Source organism: Ictidomys tridecemlineatus, chromosome 6 (assembly GCF_052094955.1).
Source record: "Ictidomys tridecemlineatus isolate mIctTri1 chromosome 6, mIctTri1.hap1, whole genome shotgun sequence".
NCBI classification, from domain to species: domain Eukaryota; kingdom Metazoa; phylum Chordata; class Mammalia; order Rodentia; family Sciuridae; genus Ictidomys; species Ictidomys tridecemlineatus.
Window position 1 is genome coordinate 98,086,260 of NC_135482.1, and position 23,754 is coordinate 98,110,013.

Sequence of the window (23,754 nt, forward strand, 5' to 3'; positions counted from 1 at the left end):
TATCCATACACACACACACACACACACACACACACACACACACACACACACACACAATCATTTAGCATGTAAAGGAAAGAAATCAGCTGAAATTAGAAGCCCTGGACCCTGAACATAATTTTCCTTTGCTCTATACCCAAGTGTGTATCAGACTTGGTCTGAAAAACATTAACATCAAGACCTGTTATGAACTGTATGAAAATGGTGGATGTATTAATTCAAAAGGTATACTGGTAGTTGAAGGCCTTGTGCATGATGGAGCATATTAAAACAAAGGCTGGGATTCCTTGCTTTTTGAGATCCTTTTTCCCTCATGTTAGATTTGACTATTGCATTGCAATGGCTCCTTTGACTGAAGCAATCTCCTCTGGTGAGAGTGTGATTGTCATAACTGATGCATGAGTGAGGGAGGTCATAGGTATGAATGAGATTCAGCTTGTTTCCAGTGACATATGGGCCTTTGTTAAAAAAAGAAAGACCACTCTGAAACATTCAAAAATGATACCATTGTTGTATGTAGGAGTATTTATGTCAACTAGGAACCCATGTACAATAGGTAATAATTGTTTGCTTTTAATGGTTCTAAGTTTGTGCCCACATCAGACTGATCCCCAGCCCTACTATGTTGTGTACTTAATGCTGATCCATGAAGACTGATTTTAAATTTAAATGAATTTAAATTCTAAAAAAAAAAAACCAGTAAAGTGAAGTCTGGGGTTGTAGATCAGTGGTTGAACGCTTGCCTCACATGCATGAGACACTGGGTTCAATCCTCAGCACCACATAAAAAATAAATAAAACAAAGATATTGTGCAAAATACTAATGAGGTTCATTTTTTTCTGTAGTCTACGGAGAAACTTTGAATGTTATGTACATAATATAATTAAAATTGAATGCTCAAACTAATAAATTATTATCTTAAAGATATTGTTTCCATCTACAATTAAAAAATATTAAAAAAAAAAGTAAAGATTTTTTCACAAGAATGAATTTATTTATTACCATTTTATGACTCTTGCTCATGTGTTTCCCCCAAAGCATCAATGCAGTTTTTCTCTTTTGATTCATTTTGTTTTCTGAGGTAATGAGGTTTGCATCCAAGGGTGCTCCACCACTAACAGACAGTCCCACCCATACGATGTTTTTTATCAAGGCTTGCTACTTTACCCAGGCTGTCCTCAAACTTGCCATCTTCCTGCTTCAATTTTCTGAGTAGCAGTGACTCCAGACACAAGTCACCACACCCAGCTCAAAGTATCACACTTGCACAACAAGAGCTTTACTGCTAAAGGTGACACATGGGATGTGAACCCAGCATCCATGGCCACACTTCTGAACTAAACCCTGGGAAATGGGTCCAGGTGGGAACAAGCCAGTGCTGTGCTGTTTCTAAACAGAAGCTTTGCCTTCCCTATTTTGGTCCTACTAATGTGAGCTGGGTTTCATGTTACTTTTATTTATATCGGCTGTGTACCTCAGAAAGGGAATTTTGAAGTCTGTGTATTCATTATTCATGCCTAAAAAACTTGTTCTGTCCTGAGGCAGATTCCAAGCATGGAAAATCTCAGAGCAGATTTAATACTGAAGGTAAAAAGCTACTGAAATGACAAATTCCACTTTTCAAGGAAGCCTTGATTTGAGGAAAGATGAGAAGTGCATTGAGCTCCTTGATTTTGGTCCCAGTGGTCATTGTGGACCCTCACATCACTATCACACCCTTCAATCTTCTCCGATGCTCTTGACTCAGACTCAAGGAAACCAAGCCGAAAAAGGTAAGGACTGCTTATCAAGGATGGAATCTGCCATGGCTGAGAACAGCACCTGTGTAGAGCAGTGACCTAAATCATGGCTGTCTCACTCTCATGGCTGCATTTGTGTTAAGAGCTGCCTGTGCAAAAGTGTAATTCAAGTTGGCCCAGTTGCTATGGTGACACCGAACAGGAGAGGCTACATGCAAAGGCATGCAGCAGTTGTCAGTTTTGGCTTTGAATTCATTGCCAATTCCTAGGGATAGTGAGTTCTAAGGAAAATAAGAGGACCCTAATGTCTCACCAGTCCTGCATCCTTCAGATCGCCTGCTTTGCTGAATCTTTCAACAATTAACCTTTTGATAATAAAACCTATACAATAAACATACTAAGTTACCTCTGAGTCTGTCTGAAATACAGAGCTCCTACCATCCTTTGGCAGAAGGGAGCAGTGAAGACATACCAGTGGTTGACATAGAAGATAAGCGATAGGAAATCTGTTACGCTGTGGACCAGCATAAGTCTCTATCCCTCTGCTAAAGCCTGTTTTCTAACAATTCTAAATGATAGGCACCTGCCTCGGCTCTCAGGCTACACTCCTCATCTCTGCCCACTGTTTCAGGCAGTGTATGTTCCCAACTAGATCACTACCTTCTGGAAAAAACATCCTTTTCATTTTATTTTAACTTAACAGGTGTTCTGGACTAGTAGAACGTGTTCAAGTTGATTTTCATGAAAAATCACTACTTGCAATGGGAACACTAGAATTTGAAAAAAATCTCAAGGTTCATCTGGTCTAACTTCTTTATCTTAAAAGCAGAGAAACTAACAACAGTTAAGTGTCTACTAGCTCAAGATCATGGAGCTTGAATTAGCACCCTCATCCTCTGATAAAGATTTCATCTTTTTCCAAGTAGCATTCAACTCTTCCATTATAACAAACTAATAATCACCTTCCAACAGAAAACAAAGAAAAAGCAGCTTCCTTTTGGTATTCACTATGTGCTGTGGCCTTGGCAGCTTGGGTGTGTGGAATCTGCTTTTGGAACATTGCCTTACCTAATACCTGGGATAACTCCAAATGCTAGGCAATAAGCACTCAGTTCTACAAATGAGGAGAATGTAATTTGACAATGATTAAAATAAGTGGGAAAACTTAGATTCTCAGTCTACCAGAGAAACTACATCCTTTACTGCTTCTGATTGAATTTACCTTCCAAATGCCGAAGTTTCACACAGACTCCAGCACAATGCCTACCACAGATGAGAAAATAATGTTTACGTAACTCATTAAGTGGATTATTTGATTCAGTACAACAAATCTTCTCTAATTGCCTATACCTGAAAAAGAAGGTTTCATTGTTCAATTCATTACATAATCCCTAAGAAAGGCTTTTAACATTTAATATGTGTTTTGCATATTAATAGATTCAAGCAATGAGACTTTCTCATCCTACAAATAATTCATTTGTTCAACATGTATGTAGTAACTATTTTTTACAGTGTTAAATGTGAAGATGAAAAGTAAAACAAAACATTTCTGCAAGATCCTATTACCATCAATTAAAACAGTTATAAATTTCTAAATCACTCAAGAATCCAAAATAAATGTGTAACACTTTCTTCCTATTTCTGATGGAGAAAAAGAACTAATACATACCTGAGCATCTTCAATATGCCAGTTCTTAAACATACACCCCTGGTCGTCCATACAACCAAGCAAATTAGGCAACATTTTATTTTCTTATCCTTAAACTGAGGCTTAGTGAAATTAACTTACCTCAGGTCACTTAATTGCTAACTGAATATTCAAAACTGGAACCCAAAATGGAATCAGAAGTACTATTTTTCCACTCCTCTCCAAGACAGAAAATGAGTTTTTTTTTTCAAAAAAAAAAAAAAAAGAAAGAAAGAAAGAAAAGAAAAATAAGGAAAGGAAAAAAAAAGAAAAGAAAACACTTTGTTTGCTTTTACTGTTGGTACCAGGGATTGAACCCAGGTGCACTTAACCCCTGGGTCACATCCCCAGCCCTTTATATTTTCTATTTTGAGACATGGTCTCTGCTAAATTGATTAGGGTCTCACTCCATTGCTAAGGCTGGTGTTGAATGTGTTGTCCTCCTGCCTCAGCTGAACTTACAGGTAGTCACCACCAAGCCTGGAAGAAAACAATTTTAACAATAAAAAAAAAACATTACCTCATCGAATCTTTTCAAAGCACTTAGTTATTATCATCCATTATTATAAATGATGAAGCTGGGACTTAAGTTGTATGCTCAAGAACACCCTTCTGGTAAGCAGCAGAATAGCAGCTGCAAGACACTAACCACAGAAAAAAAGTGGAGAAGAACCCCAATCCACGCAATTGCAAACTGATTGCACCTTGCTCTTGATGGGTAAAAGGTTACAACATAAGAGGAAACGGAGGCTCTGAAGGTTGTTGCTCTGAACCAGCGGTGTCTGAACATTATGCAGCTGCACCCACAATCCCTGCCCTTCAGTGGCTCCTTGTGGCCCCTTACTCTTTGCAGTTGGTGGCATTCCGTGCATCCCTGCTGCCAGGACAGTGGGCATTGGTGCTCCTCTGCCTCCTTCTGCTCCCCTGAGTTGCCACACCACAGCCTTCTCTTTGGTGGAGAGTGTGAAAGCAGCAGCCCTCTGGACTCCTAGAAATCTCTAAACATTTCAGATCACATACTGACCAACTTGTGTTGATATTGATGAAATTTTTTTTGAAACATTAAGATTCTTTGAGTCAACATGGAATTCACCATGGCCTTATCATTCACTTGGTTATCAAAACAGGAAACAGGCCTCCAGATCATTCAGCCCCACAAATACCAATGAAAGCAATGTTACCACCTCATGAGCTCCAGACAGTAGCTCCACATCTGGTTCTGCTACTAACAATCCTTTCGGTTTTGGTGGCCTAAAGGACTTGTAAGTCTGAGTAGCTTAGATCTGAGTACTACCAACTCTGTTGAACTACAGAGCCAAATGCAGGAACAACTTTTGTCCAATCCTGAAATTTTCAGAAGCTTCAGGTCATGGAAAATCCCTTAATCCAGAGCATGTTTTCCAGTCCTGACCAATGAGGCAGTTAATCATGGCCAAATGCAGAAGTGGATATAGAGAAATCCAGAAATGAGTCATACGTTGAAATTCCAGCTAAATGGGACAAACATTGGAACTTGCCAGGAATCCAGAGATGATACAGGAAGTGAGAAACCAGGATCTAGCCTTTAGCAAACTAGAAACCATCCAAGGGGATATGATGTTTGAGGGTGCATATAACAGTGAGATTCAAGAATCCATACTGAGTGTACCAAGAGAGAAGTTTGGTGGTCTTCTACTTGTTTCCATAGTGAGCTATACCTCCTCAGGTGAAGGTAGTCAAACTTCTTGAATAGAACATAGAGATTCTTCCCTAATCCATGAACTTCACAGGTGTCCCTGAGGGCATCAGCTTCAATGCCAGGAGAAACACTGTGTCACTGTTGGGCAGAGTACTACTGCGCCAACTCTGGTGCCTAGGGCAGGAGCTATTAAGATCAACAGAACAAGAATGCAGAGCTTGTTGCAATAATTAACTTAACCCAGGGCTTATGCAAAACATGTGGTCTGCCCCTTACATGAGTAGAATACTGCAGTCCCACTAAATAGAACCCTGACCTTGTTGCAAAGATGATGCTGAATAACCATATCTGATGGAAATCCTCAGCTTCAAGGTCAAGTGAGACAACAGCTCCTGACTTTCCTCCAACAAAATGCAGAATCCTGACACTCTGTCAGCAATGACTAAGCAGCCCTAGAGCCTGCCTCATCCCAGGACTGACTCCTGGCCTTTCCTAACTAGGGGGCATTAGGAACCACTGGATGCCCTTCAGAGACCAGTGGGTCTAGCTCTGCACCTACTGAAAACACAAGCCCCACAGCAGGAACCACTGAACCTGGACACCAGCAGTTAATGCAACAATGCTTCAGGCTCCTAGTTAAATTGATGGAGGTGACCTGGAACTTGTAGTCCCCTGCATCAGGCTCCTGAGTCACTGGGATTACAGGTGTGTGCCACCATAACCTGCTTTGGCATATATTTTTGCAAACAATATGCTGTAAGATTTATACTACTGGCAATATTTGCTTAATTTTTTTCCCTATGCACATTTGAGACTGCATTTCCAAAAACATACTGTAGCAGATTATATGAAAAAAAGTAATCAAAAAACAAGAAGAAAGAATTACTCTTAAAACTTAATGTTTTCTAATACTTAGAACTTATAGTATCATTGATAAACATCTCTAAGCAAAAGAAGTTATTCACATTTGTTAAATAATAAAGAAGCTGATACTGTTATCTATTTAGGGACATTTATTTTATACCCAGCATAATACAGCATTGTCTCAGTATTCACAGATTGACTGTCAATAATTACCTTAATCTTTGTGTAGTGGAAAGAGCCCCATAGTACACTCTACAATGCATTTGCCTAGGTCTTTTCAGCTTCTCCCATAACCAAGTTGAACAGATGTTGCAATTGGTAACTAAAAGGTTGCTTTCACTGAACGTGTTGATATTTCCATGTCTTAAACACCATATAAAATCAGAACAATATTGGGGTTTTTCAGTCTTATCATAGATGGGCAATAGGTGAATTTAAAATGATTAGTGAGCTATTTGTTTCTGAAATGTTTGGATAGTTCTCTTGAGAATTAGTTAAGTATTATGCATTTCAGAGACACAGAAGGGGAAAAGAGGAAGGGGCTAGGTGGATTCTATACTGGATTGGGTCAGCCTCAACAAATAGCACTGCCAACTGTTAGGATGTCTGGGCATATAGTGAAATCATGAAATATCATTTGGGTGAAAAACAAAGAAAAATTTTAGCAACACTGAGTACATTTTGCTGCCCCACAACCTTGTCTTCCCTCCCCAAAGAAGTCCTTTTTGCCTGATTCTCAAACTATTGGGCTAGTATGTGCCCCCTAGGACTGATTAAAACAGGGTGGCACACGCCTGTAAGCGAGGAGTCTTGGGGGGGGTGAAGCAAGAGGATCATGAGTTCAAAGACAGCCTCAGCAATTTAGCAAGACCCTCTCTCTGAATAAAATACAAAAAAAGGACTGGGGGTGTAGCTCTGTGATTAAGTGACTATAGGATCAATTCCTGGTACCAAAATAAAGAAAAAAAAAGCCACATAACTTGAAGGTCAGTAATGTGTTTGGCTGACTCTGCTTCAGTATTCTCTTAGATCATTCTGTTCTCTCATATACAGTTTTTGGAAATTGCGATATTAAAGTTACCTAAACAGAAGCCAGACCAATAAAATTAAGGGAAACATAAGATATTCCATTTCTTCTGTAAGTTGCTTGCTATTAAAATAGGTCAAGAGACCTGGTTGCCCACCAGTCATTGCACTGTCTAACACTTTCCCAGGAGATAATTGTCCTCTAAAGTTGTTCTGGTCAGATCCCTTAGAAGCAATGAAAAAACGGACTACCTCAGCCCGAGCCTCAAGGAGGGCGCATCAGTGACAGGAGCCATGGAAAGATCTAGCAAAAACCCAGTAGAATTCATGGTCCTCCCTGGCCCAGTAAATCATCTCTGCAGGATACATCGCGCCTCGCTGGAAGTTCCAGGAGACCCTGGGGCAGGCGGCAAGAAGCCTTTTGGACTTAGTCACGCACTGCTGCAGCCTCCTAGGTATCCGGAATGGTTTTGAGTTCCCTGGGCCTGAGAGGAAGGGGTGTCCCTGCCAGAGGTGCTTTGATGAAGCTCACCAGGAGCACAGCCAGCGCTACTCAACTCGGTGCACTATGCACACCAGGATGCTCTGGTTGCCCTTATATCAGGTACTCACCCTGCAGGCAGGAGGTAGTCTATCCCTTTTTCTGGGGTTTGGGGGTGTTGGGGAGTTAATGGGGAAGTTGACCACTGCTGCAGCGGAAGCAACAGAAAGGCCTGGCAAGGCCAGTCACCTGTTTTCCTGGATGTCCTCCTTGACCTCTTCTTCCTCCATGAGCCACTTCAATAGAGCCCCAGCAGAGAGCGGGATTTCACCAGTTTCCTTGGCTGGGCAAGCTCAGAGGCTGCCCCCTCCTCCTCCTCTTTATCTTTCTCTTTCTTCTCTTAAGCCTGTTTGATTAGAGCAATGTTTGAAGTACTTACCCTATACAGGTGAGAACACCAAACAGGGAACAGCTGAATATGAAGGAAGGAAAAATCTGTGTAAAAGCCTGGCCAAATTGTCCAGAGGTTCTGAACTAAAGCGCTGTTCTTAGACCATGACAAACATCAGTCTTGATAGGCAGGTATTGCTCATTTATAAAGGTGTGATGGTTATGTAGGTGTCCATGTCAAACACTGTGTCCAAAATCAAGTAACTAAATTCACTTTTCCTCTTTCCACGTAGTAAAGATTTTCATAAAACTTTTAAGCTAATGTTGGGCAGGAGTGTGGTGTACTCCTGTAATCCCAGGAGTTCAATGGCTAAGACAAGCAGATCACAAGTTTAAGACCAACTTAGCAGTTTAGGAAGACCCTCAGCAATTTACAAACATTCTGTCTCAAAATAATATGTATATTTTTGGTACCAGTAATTGAACCCAGGGGAATTTAGCTACAAAGCCATATCCCCAGTCCTTTCTATATTTTATTTTGAGACAGGGTCTTCCTAAATTGCTTAGGGCCTTACTAAGTTACCAAGACTGGCTTTGAACTTGCAATCCTCCTGCCTCAGCCTCCTGAGTCGCTGGGATTACAGGCAAGCATCACTGTGCCTGGCTCAAAATAAAAAAAAAAAATTAAAAAGGATTGGGGTTGTAACTCAGTGGTAAAGAGCCACATGGTTCAATCTTCAGTACCACAAATAAAGCAAAAGAAAAATAAAAAAAGAAAAGAAATTAACTTTAAGCTAATGCATTCCATTAACTACCATATAAGCCTTATTAATAGTTTATCTTTGATTTTTAGGCCCCCACACCTTCGCTCATTCATGCCTGGGATCTGACTCAGAAGAGAACAGAATTCTAAGCAAAGAGGTGAAAGTAAGACTTAAGGCCAGCACAGAGGTAGTTCCTTTCTGAGGGACCACAGCCAAAATAAATAAAAGTAACATCAAATATACCTCTTGTAGGTAGGGCCAAAATAAAGAAAGAAAAACTTCAGTTTAAAAGCAGCATAACACTGGCCAGTTCCTACCCAGAAGTCTTTACCCTCAATGCAGATCCAATGGGTGTTGAGTCCAAATCACATCAGTCACTTTTAACTGTAAAGCTCTTGTGGCTACAAATGCGATGGTTTGGGCTGGGTGCAATGCCTCTCACCTGTAGTTATAATCACTCTTCAGACTAAGGTGAGAGGATCCCAAGTTGGAGGCTACCCTGGGAAAATTTGGGAGCTCCTGTCTCCAAAACTTCAAAATGCCTTGGAGATGGCTCACTGGTAGAGCTCCCCAGATTCAAGCCCACTCTCAAAGAACAGAAGAAAGCAAGATTTAAAAAAAAAAAAATGTGATTCCCTGGGGGAATCACATGAACAAGTGCAATGAAGTACTAATGAAAAATTTCTGAACAATGATACTTTTTTCTTAAGTTTACATTCATCAGAAAGGAAAAACCAGCCTGCATTGCTCAGCATGAGTACACACCACACTAGGGCTGACTAGTACTCTGATGTGGGCAAAAGGTTAGGAACACTAAAAACAAACAGAAGTTACTTGCAATGTGAAGGCCATTGTTTGAAGTAAATCTCCCATTAATACTGATATTTTGAATTTTTTGGAGAGGAATTTCTTTCACAAAGATTCATATGAGTGGAAACAAGTTGAATCACCCATATACATACACCTACTTCATTCACACATGCATCAGTCATTACAATCAGACTGTAAGGGAGACAGCTTCACCCCAAAGAACCATTTAACTATAATAGTTCAATCTAAATTAATGAACAAATGATCTCAGTCAGTCAATAATCACAGACTATCACTTAGAATATGTTTAATCATTAACAACATCTTTACTTTCTATTGTTTCAGTTAATACATTTTAATGCACCTTATGATATGTCATGGTGTCAAATTTTTTAGAGTCTTGAATATAAAGCAAGTTCATTGCCCCCTCTCAAGCTAAAATAAAAGTTTGTGCTGTATCAAGAAAAATGTTTCAATCATCAAAACATCACAGCCATGACATTTTCATTGGTGGATTTTGCTCAGAGAACATAATCCTGAGAGGTGACTTTAATTCAAAGAATGTTTTTCCATTGTTTACCAAATATTTGTTGTAACAGAAATTTCTTTGCTAAAGATGAAAATCTTTCTCCTTCCTAAGACACTTATCACCATATAGACTATTTGGTGCACTCAGCAAGTCAAATCCATGATCTCAGGTCTCAGGGTCCACCATCACCTATTGAGGTGCTGCCTTAGAGGACACAGCATCTGAGCTTAGGATCATTTTCTAGTAGTCTCTTTAATTGTGTGGACTGGGAAGTAGAATATGGAGTGTCCCTTCACTATAATGAGCAGGCATATAGAATCGGTACTCAGTCCAAGTTAGTGTGTTCTTCCAAAACGGACAAAACTGATAACCCCCCCAAAACTCTTTTAAGACAATAGCATAACTATTGCCACATCCACAGGAAACTGAGTCATTGTCTGTCTTTAAATATCATTTTCTTGCCATCTCCAATGTGCTCTCCCCAAAGTGATACTTCTAAAAGAAAGCACAACACATAGAGTTGAATTAAGTCCTTTCTCTGGTGAAGACTGGATTAACTAGTGTCTTAAGGATATATATTGCTGATTAGGTTATATTGTAGCCATTGTCAAAGTAAAGGTGAAACAAGAACAAAATATAAAAAATAAGCTGTTCTCCCTGTTTTTTATTTGTTTGTTTGTTTTTGGTTTGTTGTTTTTTGTTTTGTTTTGTTTTTTATTTATTTTGGGGGTTTGGGGTTTTTTGTTTGTTTGTTTGTTTTTGTTTTTTCGCAGTAATGAGGATTGAATACAGGTACACTTTACCACTGAGCTACATCCTCAGCCCTTTTCATTTTATTTTACTTTAGAGGTGATCCTGGGAATTGAATCCAGAGCTTCGTCCATGCTAACTAGTCCAGAGCTCTGCCCCTGAGCTATACCCCCAACCTCTCAGTCCTTTTTATTTTTATTTCAAGGCAGGATCTTGCTAATTTGCTGAGCCTAGCCTCAAGCTTGATATCCTCCTGCCTCAGCCTCCTGAATATTGGGATTACAGGCATTGGCCACCCTCCTGGGCATTCCTTCCCCCTATTTTTGGTACTGCCATGAAAACAAACCTGTAGTACAGTAGTATGAATCTTGGGTATTAAGCATAATCAGTTGAATCAAAAGTTAAAAATGTGATAAGAAGTGTGTGTGTGTGTGTGTGTGTGTGTGTGTGTGTGTGTGTAAGAGAGAGAGAGACTGTAAGATAGTTGACTCAAGAACAACTTGTTCAGTTGAGACCAGGCATCATGTTAAATCTCCATTTTTTAGAAGTCAATTAAAAATCACAATTCCAACAGACCAAAAATCAAATAAAAATATTGTAGAAAGAAATTAAAACTTTGTTCAAAGAGATTTTTCTCCTAGCTCCTTTTTCAGCAACCAAGGGAAATAAAAGCATCCATGATTATCACAGATGAAAACAAAATGAATGTTATTGGAATCAGTTATTTTTTTTTCCCACTGAGGTAAAAAATATACATAGTAGAAATTTGATACTATACTATAAATTGTACTTCTCATAGTCTGTTTTAATTTTGTTTAAACCCTGTTTAATATAGTTTTTTAATTAGTATAAAATGTTGGGTTTATAATTCTGAATCTGATTCCAGTTCTTTTTCATTTGCTTTCATGTCAATATTAAATATATTGTCTATCAGTTCTAATCAGGAAAAAAAATTCTGTAATCTTTTCATGATAACAACACACTCAGCAGAAATTATTGATGTGCAAGCAAATTATAAAAGATACAGCCTCCGGAAAGCACATTTTGTTGACTGTTTTACTGTCTAAATATTCTTTCCCATGATTCTTTTTAAATTTTTTATTTGTTTTAATTAGTTACACATGACAGTACAATGACCTTGACATATAATACATTTGAGTCAGATGGGATATAATTTCTCATTTTTCTGAGTGTACAGGTTGCAGAATCACATTGGTCATGCAGTCACATACATATACATAGTAATAATAATGTCTATTTCATTCTACTATTATTCCTTTCCCCCATCCCCTCCCCTCCCCTCCCATCACTTCTCTCTATCCAATCTAAGGTGATGCTGTTCTTTTTTTTTTCTCACATGATTCTTGATGACAGATGCTTTCAATCTTGCAAACACCAGTGTACACAGTCTCACTGCTATGCAGTTGCACATCCTTGGACAGGAAGGCTGGTTCATAGCTAACGAAAAGCTAGAGAATATAAGAAACTGATCATAGCTGATCCCACAGAGGAGAAAAGCACTTTTCCTTATTTGCTACTTAAGAATTGGGCAGAAACTTATGTGAGGTAGCCCAGTCAATTCTTTTTCTTTTTCTTTTTTCGAAGAAGAACTCATACAAATATTCCTCAAATTACTCCATGAAATAGAAAAAGAGGGAATGCTTCCAAACTCATTCTATGAGGCCAATATCACCCTGATTCCAAAACCATACAATGACACATCAAAGAAAGAAAGTTTTAGACCAATATCTCTAATGAACATAAATGCAAAAATTCTCAATAAAATTCTGGCAAATCAAATACAAAACCATATAAAAAAGAGAGTGCGCCATGATCAAGTGGAGTTCATCCCAGGGATGCAAGGCTCAACATATGGAAATTAAAAAATGCAATTCATCACATCAATCGACTTAAAAATAAAAATTATTTGATCATCTTAATAGATGCAGAAAAGGCATTTGCCAAAATACAGGACCTTTCATGTTCAAAACACTAGAAAAACTAGGAATATTAGGCATTGTAAAAGCTCTCTATGCTAAGCCCAAGGCCAACATCATTCAAAATTGGGAAAAAATGAAAGCATTCCCCCTAAAAACTGGGACAAGACAGGGGTGCCCTCTTTCACCATTTTTATTTAACATAGTCCTTGAAACTCTAGCCAGAGCAATTAATTAGACAGATGAAAGAAATTAATTAATGTGGATAAGAAAAGAAGAACTCAAACTATCATTATTTGCCAACAACATGATTCTATACTTAGAGGATCCAAAAAAATTCACCAGAAAAATTCCACAACTACTAAATGAATTCAGCAAAATAGCACTGTATAAAATCAATACCCACAAATCAAATGCATTTCCATAAATCAGTAATGAATCCTCTAAAAGAGAAACTAGGAAAACTACCCCATTTACAATAGTCTCAAAAGAATAAAGTACTTGGGAATCAACTTAATGAAAGAGGTAAAATACCTCTACAATGAAAATTACAGAACACTAAAGAAATAAAGAAGACCTTAGAAGATGGAAAGATCATTCTTGTTCTTGGATAGACAGAATTAATATTGTCAAAATGACCATACTACCAAAAGCACTAAAAAGGATTTAATGCAATTTCAATAAAAATCCCAATGACATTCCTCAAATAGAAAAAGCAGTCATGAAATTCATTTGGAAAAATTAGAGACCCAGAATAGCCAAAGCAATCCTTAGAAAGAGGAGTGAAGCACTTGACATCACTATACCAGACCGTAATACAGTTATCTCATACTAGACAAAGGAGCCAAAAATTTTTCTCTCTCTCTTTTATTTTTTTTTTTTTAGATGGGATCTTGTGTTGCCCAGACTGGTTTTGGATTTCTGGGCTCAAGTGCTCCTCCCATCTCAGCCTCTTAAGTTGTTGGGATTATAGGCATATATCATTGCACCCAGATAGAATTTTCTTTTTTACAGAAAGGAGTTTTCTTCTGGGCAAGGTGACATATGCATGTAATCTCAATGATTTGGGAGACTAAAGCAAGTTCACGGTCAGCCTAGGCAACTCAAGGAGACTCTATCTAAAAAAAAAAAAAAAAAAATTGCCAATTATTCTTCTGAGATTCTAATTTAATTCACATTAGATGTAACAACTTGTTTATATCCCTGTAAATACAGATTTTTTTTCCTCCATATATTTTGTTTTCAGGTGCACTTTCAGTTGAATTTTTAAGTTTTCCAGTTATGGCCATGGACCACCCATTTCTACAAGTATTATGAGGACCATCTAGTTCTTCTCTAGAAACACTAATAAATGGTAAAGAAATTAGAGTGAGAAGTATTTTGGGATGTAGTAACAATATTGAGTTTTGATTTGCTTTCTAAGCTGCTTTTTTCTATTATGACCACAATTTGACTTCAAAGTTAATTTGTCATTTTACTTTTCTTTATATTGGCACACATTTCAAAAAAGCAAGCAACTTCATCTTTTTATTGGAAAAAAATAGCTAAATCTGAGAATTATGAGGATTCTGATGATACTGTAGGTTGAAGTTTTAGGCCTTATTCTGGTTCCTATGGTTATGGTGTTTGAATAAGAGGGCCCTCTGGTGGACTAATTGCTTTCATCCTTGGATTCTCTCAGGGGATGTAATCTAGTGATAAACAACATAAATTAGGAGGATTTTGCCACTGATAAATTAAGAGCAAATAAATTAATTTTTAATAACTAGTGTTATGTATTCAATTTATTGACAAAAAAGAATAAAAACATTGAAGATGGTAATCGAAGGGGTTTTGGTTTTGGTTTTGGCGATGCTGGGGCTCCAACATAGGGCTTCATGCATGCTAGACAAGTGCTCTGGAAATTGTAGGTTTATTTTAGGTTTTTAATATTTTAAACTGAAAGCTTTATTTGATTTTACTTGTATTTTTATACATCCTGACATTCTCCACAAGGGATTTATGACTGCTTACAAAAACAACATTCAACAAAGCAAAATTTAATGTAAAAATTGAAAAAGCACCACCACCACCACAACAACAAAACACAATTGTGGCAGCTTTCAAGCTTGATATGATTTCTGCATTAAGCTTCAGTTTAGACTGAGTGTGATGGCAGCCAAGGCACAGGGCAGTTAAGTTTGATTCCTTGTTAGAAAGGAGAAAGCATGAGTTCCCCAGTCCCAGAGAATACTACACCAACATGGAGATTTAAAGAAGTTTGTGCTCATTTCCATTTCAGAGGATTTGTCACTGATATACAGGAAAGCCTTTGATTTATGGGTGTTGATTTTATATCCTGCCACTTTGCTGAATTCATTTACTAGTTCTAGAAGTTTCTTGGTAGAACCTTTTGGGTCTGCTAGGTATAGGATGGCATTACAGCAGATTATACTAAGTGGAGTTAGCCAATCCCTAAAAAACAAATGCCAAATGTCTTCTCTGATATAAGGGGGGGTGACTCAAAATGGGGTAGGGAGGAAGAGCATGAGAAGAAGATTACCACTAAATAGGGAAGAGAGAGGGGAGGGAATGGGAGGGAGAAGGGGAATTGCATGGAAGATGGAAAGAGACCCTCATCGTTATACAAAATACATGTATGATGATGTGAGGGAAAAAAAAGAAATGTGTCACATTAGATTGGGTAAAGAGAAGTGATGGGAGGGGAAGGGAGAGGAAGGGGGACAGGAAGGGCAGCAGAACAAAATAAACACTAGCATTGCTATATGTATATACATGTCTGTATAACCAATGTGATTCTGCACATTTTTTTCCTGTACACTTGGAAAAAAATGAGAAATTATACCCCATTTGATTCAAATGTAAAAAAAAAAAAAAGTTTGTGTAGTGATGCTCAATGATACAGTGACCATGCTTCTCAAAAAAAAAAAAAAGAGCTTTTGAGAGCTATTTTTCAGCAATTACAGAATATGTGTGCTTGGTTTTTTTGTAGTCACCTCTGGTAAAAGTGATAATGTACCATTAAAAAGCAACTCTGGGAAGGTGAGTCTGCAAGGACATAGTTTAAATGGTCAAAACTGATCCAGGAATAGACCCAGAGTTTCCAGGGGTGTGTATGGTTGCTAGTGAGGGTGTAATTCATATTCTTTAGAAACAAGAATAGTGGGTGTTGGGAAATGAAAGAACCCAGAAAAGACATTCTCTTGTATTGAAGATGAATTTTTCTTTATAGGCTTTTAGAGGATCTACAAAGAAAATGAGATTTTACTTACTGAAGCCCTTTTAAATGTCTTTCAATTTACAAACTAGTACTTGATTAATTTTATAAAGTAAATACTATGAAAGATGGCTAAAATTCAAAGCAGACTGTATCATCACTGTGGTTGCCTATACTAGGGTTCAGTAAAGCCTTGGTAATGCAGACAGCAATGCATTATATCATAAATTTATTAAACTTTGTATTGTATTATCCTTCAATGTATAAAGCATAACACAGATTTCTAGTTATAATGTCAAAATTTGCTGGAATCATATGGAATAGGTACATAGTGTTAATATGAGCCAGTTAATATTTGGAAATGTTTGCCACTGAAGGTTTACTTTTGTCTTGTGATGCCATTCTTCGTAAGAAAAAAATTAAGTATTGGGACCACTTAGACCATCTCTTATTTGAAAAATAAAACATCTCTTGGTAGAACGAAATTTTTCATTGTATTTTTTTCAACTTCAGGGGAATATATGTTATAAATATGTCATTATTTACTTTTTCTTTTCACATTAGAAGGTACAAGTAGTCAAAGTTAGTTCCTTAAGGAGATCTTAGGGGGATACTATGGCTTTCTTTGAAAGATGATACCAAGAAAGGGTAAGTTTTGGGGGGAATTCATTGGTATTTAACATTTAGTTATAACAGAGACACTGAAACATTGAACGTAGAATGTCATAAAAAATATTTGTAAAGTCTTTACTTGTAGTTGGTGTTAGGACTGGAGGTTTACTTAGAATAATTCAAAAAGAAGATGGACTAATGAATAATATGATATATAATACAATGTTTGATTTATAAAAGTTATAAACATTGATTAAATATTCAAATAAATAATATAGCTGATATTTATACATAATATATACTTCTCTCTCTCCTGATGCCAGAAATTGGGTCCCATATCTCATACATGCTAGGCAAGTTTTGTACCACTGATCTGCAACCCCTTCCCCTATATGTAACTTGAATTCTTGTTTTTTTAGAATACACATATGTTTATTTTTAAAATTTAAAATATGCAGTTTTCAGGAAAAGGTAACAGAGATAAGGATGGTTAACAGGCACAGGACTATAATTGTCTAGAAGAAATAACATACAATGTTCTGTAACACAGAAGGGTTACTAGTTACTATGGTGGCTATTTTTGTACTACGTACTATTATTGTACTATGTACATTTTAACATAGCTAGTGGGATTTTGAAGGTTCTCAACACTTAGAAATAATAAATGTTCGAGGTGATAGATATGCCAGTTTTCCTGATGTCATTACACATTATGTACACATATACATTGCACAATGTACCCATGAATATATTCTATATATGTGCTCATTAGAAATAAAAAGTATGTATTATAAAAAGCAATCTTTAAATGAAGATTGAATATACATTGAATTCTCAATATGTACTGTTTCTTTTTAGAGGTTTTTTTTTTTTTTTTGGTATATCTAGAGTCAAGTTAAAATTACCTGAAAGCTTTTAAAAAAGAGACCACTAAACAAACACTGTTACAATTCAACAAATATAGTGTTGATGTGTACCCAGCTTTTGGTAATGGTCAATTTCATCAATTCTCCACCAGAGTGTGAATACCTTGAGAATAAGCATAATATTTTATTCATTCTTGTATTTTTCCTAGTACCTAGTGCACTGCTTTATATAAACAAAGCTTTTTAGTAAATAATTATGGAAAATTGAAAAAAAAATTAACACATAACTGTCATTTGCTTTCATAGATGTCAACAACTTATACTTTTTAATACTACTTATACTTTTTTTAATATTTTCAATAAGTTTCATAATAGTGTTCATATTTGAGAGGTTTGTCTTTGGGTGTTTCTAGATGAAAGTCTGTTGGCTTAAGGAGGTATGGGGAAATGGTATTTCAGCTGTATGACAGAAACTGCTTTCTTTAGCATTGTTTTGTAGTTATGGGTATTATTATCTCTCCAAAAAAGTAGCAAACTCCACAAAAGTAAAGACACTCTTGTTACTTTTGTTTTTCTTTGTGGTGCTGGGGATCAAACCCAGGACCTCAGGCATCTAGCTAGGTAAACATTCGGCCTCTGAACTACACCCCCAACCCTCTTGTCACTTTTTGTTGTATCTACAAATCTTAGACAAGAGCTCATTGAATAACTGAGGATACAGGACACTAAATAAATTTACCTTCTAAGAGCAAAGGGAATGAGTTGAAGATAGATTAGCTCGACTTTCCTGATGGAGAATTTTGGAACAGATGGGGGGAGTCCTGGTCACTGCATAAGGCCCAACTATAGTACTTTTTGCAAGATGGAAACTATCTGTGCTACAGCCATTCACCATGTGTGGCTCTGTGAGTCTAAATTTAAATGACTTAAAATTTAAAATTTATTACCTTAGTCACACTACCCACATTTCAAGGGCTCAGAATACACAAAGTGGCTAATGGTTGCCTTAATGGAGAGAACAGATATTAAATTTTTCTATCTTTGCAGAAAATTATTTTGGAAAGCTTTGACCTAAAGTTGTCTCAGTTTCCTTAGTCTTCTTTAACAAAATACCCTAAACTTTGTAGCTTATATCAATTTTATTTCCAGTTTTGGATGTTGGAACATCTTAGATCTAGGTGTGTGCCGTTTCAGTGTCTGGTGAGGGCTGCCTTCTGGTCCACAGATAGCACCTTCTCATTTTGTCCTCATGTGGTAAAAAAGGCAAGGCAGCTCTCTGGGTCCTCTTTTATAAGACACTAATTCCATCCACGAACTTCTAGCTCTTATAATCACTGCCCCAAGGTCCCAGCTCCTAATTTTTAGCATATGAATTTGGTGTGGAGGGCAGGGACATTTAGACCATAACAGAGAAAAGAGGTAGGAGGAGGACTCAGGGAGGGAGATGAAATGGTCAGAGTGATTAAAAAAGGATTCTTTCTACAGCCTCATTAAGGGTAGGTCTTACAATGAAATTGATGATCATTCTTGGAACACACACACATTCACAGATTAATTTTAATTTTTCTGGGTTCTGGAACTCTTTCTGTCCTCCAGAGGCCTGGGTCGTGTGACTATGTTGAGAACATGCCAGTGGTATTTGCTTGTTGGAAGATAACGAGAGGAGTTCTTCTTTATGAATGTTTTAAAAGATATTCCAGGCCCATCCAGATTGCAGTAAACCTGGAATTTATAGATTCATGAGATATAGTTCATAAGTCTCAATCCTGTGGGATTTATGGATTTATGAAACAACTTATAAACTGCATAACCTGTATCATTAATGGTGTATAAAAACTAAGAAGCCTCAACATAAAAGATTTCCTATGAGTTGACAGGTATCATACACTGCCACATTGAGAATGTGTGCTGCTTCTTGGCTTTAACTCTGAGGCCCTCGGGAAGAACCCTATGATAATATAAATAGCACAATTATAGAAAAGCATCCTTAAAGGAATCCATGTTTCAGAGACAGTCCTGCTGACTTAGGTACATTCCATAATTGTAGGGAATGTGCATAGGCTAGATGCATAGTAAGGATTTTAAGTAGTAAAAAGAATTTTTAGTAACAATTAAAATTAATTGATCCCTTTTCTAAAGCAGTGTTTATCTGTATATTATTTTTACTAAAATGCTTCTGCAAAGTTAAAATCAAATCATTTTAAAATATGAAATAATGTCCCTTTAATGATCAGATTTTGGCTTTAGTATATGGCAGGTTATTAAACATGTGGTACAACTGTGATGAACAAGGCAAGAATCCCAATGAGATATGTGCAATCTTTTGTTCCTTAGGTTGGTTTCCTAATTGCTGTATACATCAATATTTTAAATTTATAGATAAAGTGGAAAAGGCTACTAAGATGAAAGAAAAATCTTCCTTGTCATCAAATACAAAACCTTCATGAAGCTGTTGGAAAAGTTAAAATCATCATCCAAAATTTTTTTTTTATTTAAATGTAATAAAACAGTTCATCTTCTCTCAAATTATCTACTGTAAATATGTCTTTATGGATGTTGTCTTAATTTATTGATAAGAGAAATTACTCTATATTATTTTAACAGAATTGATGATTTACTACTTTCTAACTTTTCTTTCTCTTAGGAAGGGAAGTTAGGTTATTCTGATATAAGGTAAATCCTGGAAATATAGTAAATATTTTTATTCTATTATACTTTAACTTTTCCAACCTGTTTAAAAAATTAAAGATGTTATCAAGTTTTTTTAACAAACCTGTGTCACTTTTTCATTCAAAATTATAAGGTAAAAATCATTAATTTTTTTCTTTTTCAAGTTTCTGAATCTTGATTTATTTTTTGAAATAAAAAACGGCATTTTAGAATTATGCAATAATTTTCTAGAGATAGCCACTATTTCTTACATTGTTAAGTAACCATTGTAAATAGCTGCATTAGACATTGCCTGTGTGACCCTTCAAAGCCTATTGAACTACCTCATACTCCAGCACTGCTACAAAACACTTGCAATTAGCCTTCTGACAACTACACATGGAAGACATTCCATGCAGCTTATATTGGCCTGATATCATGCTTTCCTGCTTACTTGCACAGGGATCCTTTGACACTGGCTTGGGAAGCCCATTGGCAACCCTCTGTATCATCCATGTGTAGTCAGTCTAAAGATGTGGGGCAGTTAATGACCTTCCTTTGACTAGATGAGAGGTAGAAGGCTAATATTTAATTGGAACTGATGGGTTGTAGGGTACCAATCTTGACTAAGATTTTATGTATACCTGCCCACCCCACTGCTTTTATTTGCTCTTTGGCAATTCTGAGATGTATTGCATGAGCTTCTTAAGAAAATTCTGTGGGACTGAGCACTGGTTACCCATAGCAATGCATGCTGAGTAACACATTTTTTTAATGTTAGCTTTCTATTTTTCCTTTTTCCACTTCCTCATCTCTACCTTGAGCTCACTCAGATCACTTTCCAAATAAATTATCTGTGTGAACATTTGTCTTAGGCTTTGCTTGTGGGTCAAGGGATCAACTTGGGCCAAGACAGTTGGTATCAAGATTGGCTTTAGAAAGCAAACACTTTATCTGAGGAGGTTGCATTACAGTCAGCATGGAAATGTTTTGTTAGCTTTTGTTATCTGCTTTGGAAACCTTGACTGCAGAGAATGACTTGGGGTTGTGTTAGCCACTGAACTCCAGGCATGCTGTGGAAGCCATAGTCCCTGGATAGCACTGTTTCAGGAAAGTCTCATCTGCTGCAGATATGAGGCAGACTTTTCCTGATCAGGTCCAAATGTTACAGGAAAGGTGGGAAAGCTGCAAAGGAAGTTGATACACAGCTTTGATAGTCTTTTCTAACAAAGTAAGTGTGCTGACAGAAAGAATGGATGTCAATTTTGGGATTAGGAAGTGGGGAATCTGATAATCTTGAACCCCAAGGTTCCTCTGAGCGGGCAGGAGTGGCATCCTCCAGTTCGGTAGAGAAGAGCAGCCGGCCCTTGCCTTGACATCCTGCCAAAGCTTTATCTGACTAAGTTTCATTACAGAGTGACACTTGTCCTACTTAAGACCCACCCTGCTACTTCTCATGAACTCCCAACTCATAGGATCAGGGCTCAGCATACCCCCACAGGATAAATACAATCTTCCTCTAGGAGGACTGGTTATACTATGAATGAATTGTAGATTTTGGTCAAAGTGTGTCGGGTCTGAGAGTAAACCTTGACGATGTTAAATCAAGGATTGGGGTGGGGGAAGAATACCTTGATAGGAGAGAATGACACAGCAGCACTCACTCATGCTACATGATTTAATGCTGTGGAAAGGATATCTAGAGTAGGTCCTATAGACTGTAAGGATTGTGTATACAAGATACGGTGGACGTGCCAGCAGGTCTTTGGAACAGTATTGAGGAATGGATCAGAAGGCTCAGGGAATGCATTTATTATTTGAAACTGGAGAAGCTAATTCTGAATGTTCTCTTGAGAAGGTCAAGACAACACTCAAAACTAAGGGAATAAGACATGTAATGGTTGCGACTATACTGGGAACATTGACCTCTACAGTAACTGACCTCTGCAGGTTAGAATTGGTGATAGAAGATGGTGTTATTATACCTGGCTCTCTACTGTCAGTGTAAATAGATGATGAGATGCAGAAATCTTGAAGGCTCAGCTGTGGATCTTAACTGTCAGAGGCCCAGAGGACATAACTAACTTCATGAGCACCAAGGCAGGAATCCGAACAAGTTTATGCTCATAATGTTCCAGGGGCAAGATAGAAGAACAGCTGTTGAGGATATTTGATTTATTTAACTGCTCCCACCTGACTCTTGTAAAAGAACCTGAGAACGGAGAAGCAAAAGGCTGACATCAATCATTGTCATGAAAAATCACAAATTTCCTCATCTACTTTCCAGATCAAGGTGGTTCAAATCCAGAGCCCAGAATGGTAGGGAGGGCACCCTGTTCCTTCCTCACAGGGGGAGTCATTTACTACCACTTAATGGTAACTGCACAGTGTATAAAGATGATACTTAGAATTCTAACCCAAGATACAGGGTCTGCACTAAAGTAGATTCCCAAGGACCAGAATCAGCCTTGTGGTTCACTCATTAGATTCTTGTTTCTCCCCATTTTTAAAGTCGGGTTCTCTCAATGTTGCCCATGCTGTTCTTGAACACCTGGGCTCTAGTCATCCTCCAGCTCAGCCTTCCCAGTAGCTGGGACTACAAGCCCCATCACTATGCATAGCTAAGAGAAAGGAATTAATAATTATATTCCACTGTGTGCACTTGCGTTTTGACCCTGATTTCACTTCTGGATATTGTTCCAAAGTAATAATTATACATTTGTGAATAATATAACTACCAGGATCTTTCCAGATGTGTCTAGATGGCCACAAGATGAGACTGGAACAGTTACAATTCGTGTGTTGATGTGGTACTATAAAGGTGTGGACAGTAATGTCACAGGGGATTATTTCATAGTAGAACATATTGGTCACATGTGAATACTCCTTTAAAAACAGATTATACAAATGTGAGTTGCATATATTTTCATTTCCATCCATTTTTTAAAAAAAAAATACCTTTTCTTTTCAGTTATACAAGACAGGAGAGTGTATTTTGACATATTGTTACAAACATGGAGTACATCTTATTCTCATTAGGATCCCAGTCTTGGAGATTATTTGTGGTGCATTCATATATGTACTTAGGAAATTTCTGTCAAATTCTTTCCACTATCTGTCCTATTCCTATCCCCCTCTTGCTTCCCTTTATTCCCCTGAGTCTAATCTACTGAATTCCTATCCCACCTTATTGTGGTTAGGCTTTCACATATCACAAAGCACATTGGACCTTGGTTGGGGCTGGGGGGCATTGGCTTATATTCTTTGGATATTTGTCTCTAGATCCATCCATTTACCAGCCAAAGTCATATTGTCCTTCTTTTTTACGGCTGAGTAATATTTCATTTATTCTTCTCATTATACAGATTGCGTGTTACTTAGAGACCATTTCCACGAGTGATATCTTAAGTTTGAGGTGTATCTCTCCATGGTAGTGAGATTGCCTAGCAAGTATGAGGATGTGACTTCCATCACCATTCCTAGTAAAAAAAGAATGAAAACTTATATTTTCTTATCTTTTTCAGCAATTCACAATAATTGTGTTATGAAAAATCACTAGGAATTGTGTCAGAACAGTATCAGTCAGATCAGTGTTTGAGCTTTGGAATGGAAGGAGAGATCAGAAATACAAACAAGTAGCAATTATTCATTTGTGATTAACTCAATTCCTGGTGAAATATTTTATATCTTTCACAAGAAACTTTTCAGGTCCCAGGTGAATTTACCCATGAATTCTCTTCAGATACTTTTGTGA

At 37.3% G+C, this 23,754-nt stretch overlaps 1 pseudogene; it reads left to right on the forward strand.

Moving 5' to 3' along the window:
- The first annotated feature begins 1,733 nt into the window (after positions 1-1,733).
- LOC101962927 (ubiquilin-1 pseudogene) lies at positions 1,734-5,773 on the forward strand (annotated as a pseudogene).
- The last annotated feature ends 17,981 nt before the right edge of the window (positions 5,774-23,754 follow it).